The sequence below is a fragment of the Rhopalosiphum padi genome, chromosome 3 (genome assembly GCF_020882245.1).
Source record: "Rhopalosiphum padi isolate XX-2018 chromosome 3, ASM2088224v1, whole genome shotgun sequence".
Taxonomy (NCBI): Eukaryota; Metazoa; Arthropoda; class Insecta; order Hemiptera; family Aphididae; genus Rhopalosiphum; species Rhopalosiphum padi.
Genome location: NC_083599.1, coordinates 44,295,962 through 44,307,845, shown reverse-complemented (window position 1 = coordinate 44,307,845; position 11,884 = coordinate 44,295,962).

The window sequence follows — 11,884 nt, the reverse complement described above, 5'->3', positions numbered from 1 at the left end:
CGTGTATAAAATTCAAATTAGACTGCAGTATTATAAATTATAATTATACTTCTTAATAATTACATTACATTTTTTTTTATTATTATTACTTCTTAATATGCCCCTTCGGGCGCTCATGTTCTATCAACGTTTTTCTCCATTTATTAGTGAACTCAATCTAATTTTTTCATATACAAAATGTATATTTTCTAAATGTTTATAAGCTATTCCTGTTAAGGATGGCCTCTGAATAAATTCATTAACGAACTAAATATATAGTTACTAACTTTGGGTTTGAATCTGACTAGTTTCAAGTTTGCTGCAACTGCAGCATATTATGTAACTGTTATAATATAATATTTTAATTGAATTTTTTTTTTTGCTTTTTAAAACGGTTTTACCCACAGGTGTCCATGCAGTGGTGACGCCAAAGACGGTTAGCGGGCTATACCTTCCCCCTCTTGAAATTTTAATTGAACACAAAAGTTTGAATTGACATTTTTAAATATTATTACATAAATAGTTTTAAAAATATATGTGTAATGCCAGAGTTTGGTTTTTCTATATTATACGTAGTTACACAGACTGTAGGTTGTTTACGAAATTACGAATTACCTTTTATATATTTTGTGTCGTTAGCGGAAATGGTTATATGGTTATTGTAGTACAAATTTAATTTTAGATAATTCTGAAAAATGACCATATAATATGGTCTATGGGCATATAGCATGTAGCGATTAGCGGCTAGAGCTATCAGCGTCAACGACGTCAATAAAGTATATATTTCAGGAATGTTATTCGATAATGAAAAAATACTAAATTAGTATCATTTAATTGCAAGCAATGTGAATGGATTTAACGTCGTTAAATTTCGGAGAATACGTTTTATTTTTATAGTTGATTTAGACCAGACAGTGTATAGTTTAATATTATTAGTATATAAACATTATTTAACAAATTATTTTAATACTGCAGGGCGTATAGGCTCCAGTTTATTTACCTACTATATTTGTTTGCTACTTAAAATGCTTTAAAATATACCGCTATATCCTATAAGTGACCTCTGAAAACATTTATTAATGAACTAATTACATTTTTCTATTTTTAGCAGGGTTTTAAACTTGGATTAAAGTGCTAACTCCAACATATAATTCAATTCTACCCTACTTTTCGCTTCTTAAAATGGATTTAAATTTCCAAACGTCTTTCCATTAGGGCCACGCCACACTAGAGCGAGTTTAACGCGCGGTGAAAATAACGCTCCATTTTTTCGAACGATTTTTGGCGTCACCATAGCGTTTATTTCGCCTTTAATTGACTCGAATTTGGTGAGCAGTACAGTTCATAAATTATGAACAATTATTTGTGAGGACATCAACTTATAAATTATTATATTTTATACTTACAGTTATATTTTAAAATTCAATGTTTTCGACAAAAATTACTTTAACCTACTGTATTATGAATTATATAATATTCATCAGCTGCCAAAGATAACCCTGAATAATTCTGAATTAATAAACTAATTAGAGTTGATAATTATTTGAAATTTAGAATTAGATTAGTCTGCATTATCGAGCTCATATGCTTCTACCTATATAATTTTATTAGTGTTTTTACTGTTTTTAGATTCTGAGCAAAGCAATTGAATGTATTGATTTTACAATAATGTTTTTTTTTTATGTAGGTACACAATAAGAAGTCAATTTTTATTTTACCATCTATTCGTATACTTTAGTTCGCCAGTTTGTATGCACGAATTTACATTATTCAAAAACAACATGAAACCCAGAGCAGTTAGCAGTTGGATACCCGAACTATATAATATGTATTACCCGTAGGTAAGACCCGCGTGTCAAGACCCACACTTTTTAACCAGTCATCGAAACGCGTAAGGAAAAAACGGCATTCGTGATGTCGATATTATTATTTTTCCGATACCTATATAAATCGCATGAGTAGCGTTACCAATTTCAAAAAAAAAAAACACGTGTAAATCCTAAATTGCGATACTTAAAACGTTAACGATAGGTAGACAAGATAATAATATTAATCACGTCGGACTTGTGTGTTTTGTTATTCGTCCTCATAAATATTATTATTATTTGTTAGTTGACTTTTTGTTTCTACGACATTTCATAGGTAGACACTTAAAACTATATTATATTTAAGTTCATCGAAAGCGTGTAGTGGCCTGTGTACATGTGGTTTGGAGGGGGAGGTACGAAAACTCCAGTGGCGATTACTGCTTATTTCGGAGAATCCAAAGACAAAAATTTAATAAATATAAGCATTAAAAATATATAGGTACATCTCAAACCAAACCCATTGCGTGCATATGAGCGTCATGATAGGTGCGTAGTTATAACTATCTAGGTGCACGGCTACACCAGTTACATTAATAATAATTTACTATATTTTAATATGTTATTTAAATTATGTTCGGTTCGTTATCGCGGTATCGTGCAGTTTTAAAAAACATAAAATAAATATATTATGTTATGTTTATATATTTTTAATGTTTATGTATTTTGTGCTCTGCGTTTCGAAGAAGAAAAACCGCTTTTACCGCCGTTGACTATTTATAATTAGTTAGATACTACGAATATTATTTCGTTTGGAGCCAAAATAGCTATTATATTATAATTTGAGTTTTGAAATGTTGAACGAGGTCTGACATATCATGTCACGTACTCACGTTATTCCTAGGCAAAACACAAATCTTATCTATAGAATATTTATATTTACTGTTCACGAAGTCTACACTGAAATAGTTATTTATATATACACACCTAAATGTCTAACAATTTCCATGAATCAGATCTACGCTGTAAAACTTAATACTAACTCGTTTAGTTTGTAATTATAAAAATTTAAAATATTTCTTCTGAAGAGAATAATACGAAGATTTAATAATTTGAAAATCGTCATTATTCATATTGCTATTATAATATTATGATATCATCTTATTGGGTACTTATAGCTAAATATAGTAATTATTATATATTGATTTATAAGTATAATTTATTACATTTTTCTTTTAAAAGGCATTAGGTATACAATTTAATTTTTCTTCACCTACTCATTAAAATATTAAAATATATAAATGAATAATTTGTATTTTTAACAAATGTCATAAAAATTTTAAGGGTGTGTTTTTTAATAAAATTAATTTTTTATGATGGGTACAGAGGGTACCTATAGAACGGAATTTAAAAATCTGATCCCTGCAAGCGGCATACTCGTTAATCTATCACTGTATAATTCAGTTTATTTATAGCATAGGTATTTAATATAATATATATTATATATATATATAATTTCATACATACTAACATACTACATAGTATATATTTACTAATCACTCTTCTGTATTGTATTAACCAAAATAAGTGACCCACTTAAATGTTAAAATTATGACGTTGAAAAAATTCTTGATAGATCATAGCTTTTACATAAAAAGGACAAGTGAAATACAAGAATAAACCAAGTAGTTGGGGCAATGGGGCATATTTGAAGCAACTATAGGTAATAAATAGTAATAGACAATAGTAGACTTAGCTTAAATTTTTTTCTTTTTATTTCATCAATTATTGAAATGCATACATGTAATATGTAATATACATATTTTAAGTCTCTATATACCTAGGTAATTTTTTTACTACTATATCATTAAAAATTGTAAATTAGTGTACATAAAATGTTAATTAATTGACAACATTACCATCTTCAAATTATATCTAGAACATTTTAATTTTTCTACTTGATACAATATTATTTTATACCTTTTTTTTTTTTTTTTTTTAAATTTAATTTTAATTTAATGCAATATATTTTGAATTTCGTAAAAATATATAAAAATATACAATAATAATCATTAAATATGCAGAAATATGTAAAAAAAAAAAAAATTGGCCAGTAACTTCAAACTATTATGATTAGTAAAGATTACTGACCAAAATCAAAAAATATTCAATTGCATAGAAATACGCGCTCTACTTATAAGACGTTATGGGTAACTAAAAAAATATTATTTTAGATTCAGAGCCGAGCGATGAAATGTATTGATTTTTTTTTTTTTTTGCTTATAAGTTATGAGTACAGAGAAGCCAAATACCTCGGCCTGCTACTCGACAGGAGACTCACCTGGGGCCCTCATCTAAAAAACAAAAGGAAACAGCTAAACTCCCGCCTACACGTCATCAGACCTCTCCTCAAATCAAACATGAACCTGTCCAACAGATTACTTTTATATAAAAGTCTCCTCCAACCAATATATTCATATGGAATCGCCCTCTGGGGCACTGCCAAACCATCAAACCTTAGGACCATCCAAGCTTTCCAATCTATATGTCTTCGCATGGTCGCCAAAGCACCCTGGTATGTCACAAACGCCGCTTTACATCAAGACCTCAAAGTACAATCCATCAACCACACAGCAACCACATTCTACTCAAGACTTCACCGCAAAATGCAAGGCCACTCCAACAAATTAATATCCAATCTTCATTCAAAACATCTTCCCGGCAACCCCACTCGCCGACTTAACAGAAATTGGTCGAGAGACCTTATCCAAAATACTTTACTTACTTAATTAGATTTAAGACCCACTAAAAGGTAGCTCAACTGTGAGCTTTCCTTCACTGCCCTATCACTGTCATCCCTCCTCCAATTTACTCATTGTACATAACTTGTATAGATTGTAAATATTCAATAAACGCTATATTTTTAATAATAAAAAAAAAAAGTTATGAGTACATGATAAATTGTTGATAAAATATTTCAATTTTCAAAAATGGTAATAGTTTTAGATATCAAACTGGATCTAGTTTGTATTTTGAAGGGGTCAAATTTAAAAATTCACACTACTTATTTTTATAATCGGGAATTTTTACGCAAATCCAATTTTTGACCATAACCGATTGAAATATTTATATTATCGTTTTTTTATTAATGATGAAACTATCAAAATATTTCAACTATTTCAACTATTTTAAGCTATTAAGACGAAAGCTATTAAGAAGCTATTAATACGTAAGAAATGTTGTTATAAATTACTTTAACTGAAATTAATATATTAATTGTACAACCACATTCCCATCAATTTTTAGTTACGAGGATTGTTTTATCTTTTAGTATTTCATGGAATTCAACATGTATAATTTACAAATCCATAACATTCAAAATCCGATTAAATGGCAAAGTAACTCGTCGAAATATTAAACTTTTAAATGGAATATATTTTGCGAGGTTATAGAAATTATAAATTTAATATAATTTATAAATGTCCAAAAATGCATAACTTATCTGTGGGACTTCAGTTGAAAGTATGAACGTGGGATTAGTGTTGGACAGTGATCCAGTTGATGATTCTTCAGAATCTTAATTCAGATTATTTTTATATTTTATTCTAAGGAACCAATTCCTTTGAATGATTTTAAGCCCAGTCATTAAGCTGCTGTTACTATAGTCTATTATGTTAATTTTACATTAAATGCTTCAAAGTGATTATAACGATTAATAGTATTAAATACAGATATTAAATAATATTAGTATGATACAGATCATTCTGTATTTCAAGCAATGCGTTGAGTATTATAATATGATTGTTTTAAGGGTTTATTGGTATAAATTATAATGCGCGTGACCATATGGCACATCGTCGTGTGTACCTATTATACAATACGCTCGGGTCATTCGACTATTGTCGAATATACAGTACCTATACAATATACATACAGATACAATATATACGAGTACATAATATTATGTACTTAGTATTTCTATAAAATGTCCTCTAACGTATAGGTTAGATCACAAACCGTGCACGGATACCAAACGCCAGTACTTATATACACACAATTTATATTAATCTACCTATACTTAATATACCTCCACCTCACTCTATAGAAAAGTACCCATATCGGATATACTTGTATAGCATAATATCCAATAATAATACGCATACGTATGCCATACAGAGATAATTATCGTATTATTTTATTATTATTACTGCAACCAGCCGTTTTTAGCACACTGCCGCCTTCTCTCCCATTGTTCGTCGGATCGGGAATTTATTGTCCACGATATTATCATATCAAGTTCACTATGATATTAAATACGCACAAACGTACGCATAAATCCGCATCCCCACGTCGTAGGTACTTTATATAATATTTTTTCGATCTGATGACACGCGTAAAGTATCCGTCTTATCTGTGCATATTTATGTATAATATACTTAAATGTATGAACGTACGTGAAAGACTTGCGTTTAAAAAAAAAAAAAAATATTTTTATGTCATGGATTTATATTCCTATTATTACTTAGTAAATAATATTGCTTATAATGTAGGTACAGCTTCAAAAAATGTATTTCTCAAAAAATAGTAATATTAAAAAAAAAAAATGCTGAAAATAAATAAAGAGATATGAAAGCTTGCAAAAGGAAAACAAATACAAAAAAACAAAGACATACGATGAAAAAGATTCAGTGATAGAATTTGTTAAAGATTTTGAGTGAAGCGATGAACATAATAAATAACAATTTTACAACAATGTGTGTTTATACTTACATGGTATAAGTAGTTGAAAATAGTTTGACTTTCAATTTTGAGGGTGGTCACTGATTTTAGATAGAAAATTGAATTATAATTTGTACTTTGGAGAGGCCAAAATCAAAAATTATCCATGTTCTTCAAAATATTCAGGAAAAACAAACAAACAATTAATAAAAACTATAATAATTAATGAATTGTATTAACTATATTAATAAAATGTTTAAGTAAATCCAATTTTCGACAAAATCGTTATATTAATTTTTTATAACCTGTGACATTGTTACGTATTTAATCAATTTTTAAGAAAATTAAGTAGGTATACAAACCTATATACATGACAGGTATAGTGACATAAATAATTAGGCAATTAGAAATATAAGTATACTTAGGCAAGGCCGTATCAGGGGGAGGGTTTTGGGGGTTCAACCCCCCCCCCCCCCCCCCGAAATTATTTTTCAGTTACGGCCTTGTACTTAGGCCAGTGTAAAGACTAAGTGGAGCACCTATTCTGCGAACTTAAGAAAACAATTAAATGAACTATGAAGACCACATTATATATGTTTCAGCGAAAAAACTTTAGGTGTTCACCAACAGGAAACGGATCGACTAGAATACAAAATATTATACACAAATTATCAGTACTCTACCTAAATTAGTCGTCATAGCCACAATCACCACTCTCATTGAAGTAAATTATATATGAGGAAGACTGACACAAAAGCTCGGCAGACAGTTAGGTGCACGGAAAAAAATAATTACAATATTATTTTAGCTAAGTAAAATACAGTTGAAACAACTATATTTTTACATTTAACAAATATAATTGTATGTTCAAGTAACTGGTACACAGTTGATTTATTAAAAACATATTCAACTAAAATAATGTTGTATTAGGTAACACACTGATTGGTTTAACTACAAATTTAGTTGAAACCATTTAACTACATTTTTTAATTGAATCAACTTCAAATTTTAGCTGATTAATTCTGTGAAAAATAATTTATAGTACCGTTTACTATAAAATAAGGTTATTTTTTTGAGATTATGACGTTATACTAATGTAACTGATATTCTTACTCTCTAACGCGACACGACACATTACGATTTTAAGTGTTCAATGTTCGATGCCTCTGTAATAGTCAATAATTGATGATAATTTACAAGTTTTACAAGTTTTTATAAGCTTTACACCCATTTATTTAAAAAAATATTGTTTGTGTGTCGTCGTTGAGTCGTCCAAAACTCCAGAAAAAAGTTACCTTGGACCTCTAGGTAAGAATATTTTATATTATTGAAATGCAATGAATTATTACAATAATGTTTTGCCTTGACCATAATATATTCACTAGGTTTATTGCCATTAACTACATTTATTATAAGTTGCAACAAATATGATTGAATTTACTATATCAACACTTAAGGAATGGGGTTTTGATAATTTAGTTGACCGTTTTATAGGTACCTGTGATAGTATATTTTAATTTGTTTTAATAGTACCTACAATGTTAAATCTAAATTATCATATTTTCAATCATTTAATTATTTGTAGAAGAAGAAATTGATTCAGAAACTTTTCTCTCATTGGCAGAAAATATGATTGCCAAATTATTACCAACGCTAGGAAAACAATCCAAATTTAATAAAGAATTCAATAAATTAAAGGAAAAAATGAACAAATAAAAGGTATTTTATTATAAGTTTAGACCATCATTTTAATTCTATAATGACTACCTACTTACTTATTTTTATATACTGTAATAACAAATAAATTGGCTTGAGTGTAAGACTCTCAGGTCGTAATTTACAGCCTTAGATATACTTATAGCTCATAGGAAATACTAAATTATAAATTGAAATTTGTTGTAAATAAGTATGTTAAGTTGAATAAACATTTATAGTATTGATAAAACAAAAGCGTTCATATTGGTGGATGATAAACTTTCAGAGATGAATTGTATCAACCCGTTTGAAGTTAAAATTTTAACGGCATTAGATATTTCTAATCGACCTAATTTGTATAATAACAATTTTTTCTCAAATGATTTTTATTTTTTGTAGTAGCTAATTAAAAAATGAATAACTGTAGATACTTGAAAATTTCACTAAATTTTTATATTATCATTTTCTATGTATAGACATATAGTATAGTTTTAAAAATACTTTATACCACGTTTTGAGCAACTTATATGGCATGAGAAATTTTTACTTAAATAAAAAGGATTAAAAACTAATAGTTATGTTACAAACATTTTTGGGTAATTAGAAAAAGTAGCAGATCTTATTGGAAATTTTTATAAGCGTACATCAAAATTGATTGAAAATGTGGAACAATTGCTGAAGAGTGAAGGACGTGAGACAATAAGAAGATTACAAAATATTGGATTTATTAGATGATGGGCTAAAGACAAAGCGCTTGAAACTTTTTAGAGCTGCATTATCATTTTCAACTTCTGTTAATGATATATTACCTAAAATGAAATTGAATTAGAAATCGTGACAATACTATCACAAAAACGATCACGGAAATTCAAAATAATGTATGATGAAACTGCAACAGATGAGTCAGTAAGTGCTTTTGAAAATGATAAATACGAGATTCGTGTTAATGTCTATCAAATTGTAATTGATACTGCATCTAGACAAATCGATGTAAGGTTAGGTGATTAAAATGAAATTATACAAGATGCTTCATACTTAATAATTTTTAGGAGATATTATCAATTCTTAGTGCATATTATAATATACTAAAAATCTAAAACTTAAAAATTGTATAATAAAATTAGAAGATTAAAAATATTACATAAAGAAATATTGTTTTAAATTATTTTTAAACAAATTATAGTTTTTAATATATTTAATTTTTAATTTTTATAAATAACATACATTTTTAAATTCATATTCTAAAGCAGAATATTTTTTATAGTACTTTGATACATATAATTTATTTGAAAAGCAGATGAGTACTTTAAAATTTAAATATTATTGCCTATTTATAATGATTCTCATTATACATACACCTGTATGAAATGGGAGGTGATTTTGATATTTATTGTGTAAACTATGAAATAATAATTAGGTAATTAATATTGAATTAAAAATTTATCAAAAATGTATCAGAATAACTTTTTAATTTTAAATACTATTTTTTGTCAATTTACAAGCAATAAGTACTAGTTTCAAGTTTCAAACTAGGTAATGATTGTTAGTTAATTCAAATAATTTTTTATTTGAAATTAGCAACTATTTACATTTTGAATTACATTCAAGTTGTTTCAAAACTATACACAAGATAGTTGTTAAATCGAAAAACTCTTATATCCAAATGAAATCATTAGGTGTTAGTTTTAAGTCTAGATGTAGTTATTTCAATTACTAAATAAGTATTTGATTAAACTCAGTCATGTTGATTTGACCTCAGAGTTTCTGATTTTAAATATAGACTGAAGTTAAATTGACAATATTTGATATTATAACAACTAATTGAACTAGTTATAAGTAATTTCTTATGAGTGTTAATGATTTTAAACTTAAGAGGACGTAGTACCCGCTTGTGTTGTCTCCGTCTTACACATGTGAGACATAGCAAATTTTCGTTTGCCAGTTTCAATATTGTGCTGTTAGTTTTGATATTAGAGTGAACTGACCTATTATACAATTTAAAGATAAGATTACTATACAGGGTTCCACGAAGCCTTTTAATGATATTATTATTTTTTTGTAAGTTATGAACATTTTAAAAATTAGTCCTCTTAATCAATATTAAATTAACTGCAGATTAGCCTTAGCTCAAAAATGACCCTCAAATGTAAATAATTTTGACATTTTTTGTAGTTGATTTAATCTCAGATTTTTATCCGTGTAGATAATGGGGTTATAAGTATTATTGAAAACGCAGTTATGTCCTAATGTTCTTCATACCAAGACTAATAAACTGCATATCATTTTTAAAATATATTTTTCAATAATATGTAAAATTAATTAAAGTGTGTGTGTAATTTGTTTTGTTTAATAAGCTTTTCATAAATGGCATTTTGTGTTTGTTATTTACAAATTTTGTAAAAATATGTATTCAAATAAGTAAACAAATAAGTAAATAAATAAATAATAATAATAATTAATAATTAAGTATGGATATTGGACATATCCAAATATACTGCATACTTTAATAATCACATCAACAATAACCATATTAATGATGGAATAACAATCTAGTTTGGTGTAACCTGCTTTTATTGTATCTTATGTATTGTTATCACAACCATATTTTATAAAATGGGCATGAAATGATTCACAGGGTACAGGGATTTGTAGATTTTGTCAATTCGGAAGAAGCTTCTGCTCATACTTTTTAGGTGGAAAAATTCCTTGTTCATCAATATATGTAAAAGTAAAATAGGTATACAGGTACACACGCTACACAATAAATAGTAAAAAGTAGATTGACTTTTTTAACAGAGTTAAGTTAAGTTATTGAGTTAAATTTATGATTTATTAACTGTTAACTTCTAACTTATCGATACTCAGATACGGTAGCAAAATGTTTTTAGGATAATTTCAAAATTTTTGCAGAGTTTACAATAACCCGTAGTACATTTAGTACTCGTAATATTCAACAATGAGATTATCTTTATAGGTACAATTAAATACTGTTGAAATACCTAACTAATTTTAAATAGTAACATAACATTCTTTTTCTTCGATGTATTTGACTAATTAAATAATATTTGAGTAAATAATTAAGTTACTTCAGAACCTCAAGGTTAAAATTATAACTTAAACAACGATTTTACTAATAGTTTAACAAATTGAATAAGTGAAAATGTTGAAATTTGTAATAATTTGTTCGAAAATATTGGTGTTATCGATAAAAATATCTATCAATACTTGTGATATTGATTTGATAAATATTGATGATTCAAATTGTAATCTTCTACCTTTTAACGAAGTCCATTTAACGATGTTTCAATAAATAATTATTACAATGATAATATCACTTGAAAGTTGAAACTAAATTTGTTATTGACATGTAAGGGATAAAGTTACAATTTCAACAATCTAAGAACATAGAAGAAGTTTCACTCATATTCTTGTGTGATCAACTTGTTAATTACGCAATAAGAGATGAAATTAGTTCAACAATCTTATCTTAATATGGTTAAAACCGTTGAATGTTGAATTTAATGTTTTAAATGTGAATATCATTACTTATTGAATATCAATTATTTTATAAACATTTTTATTTTTATTAATACAATATGAATCCGTGAAGTTCTTTTGACCCGTATACACGTAGGTATACATTAAATTATAAAAATCATATAATTTGTGTTACACTTCTTATATTG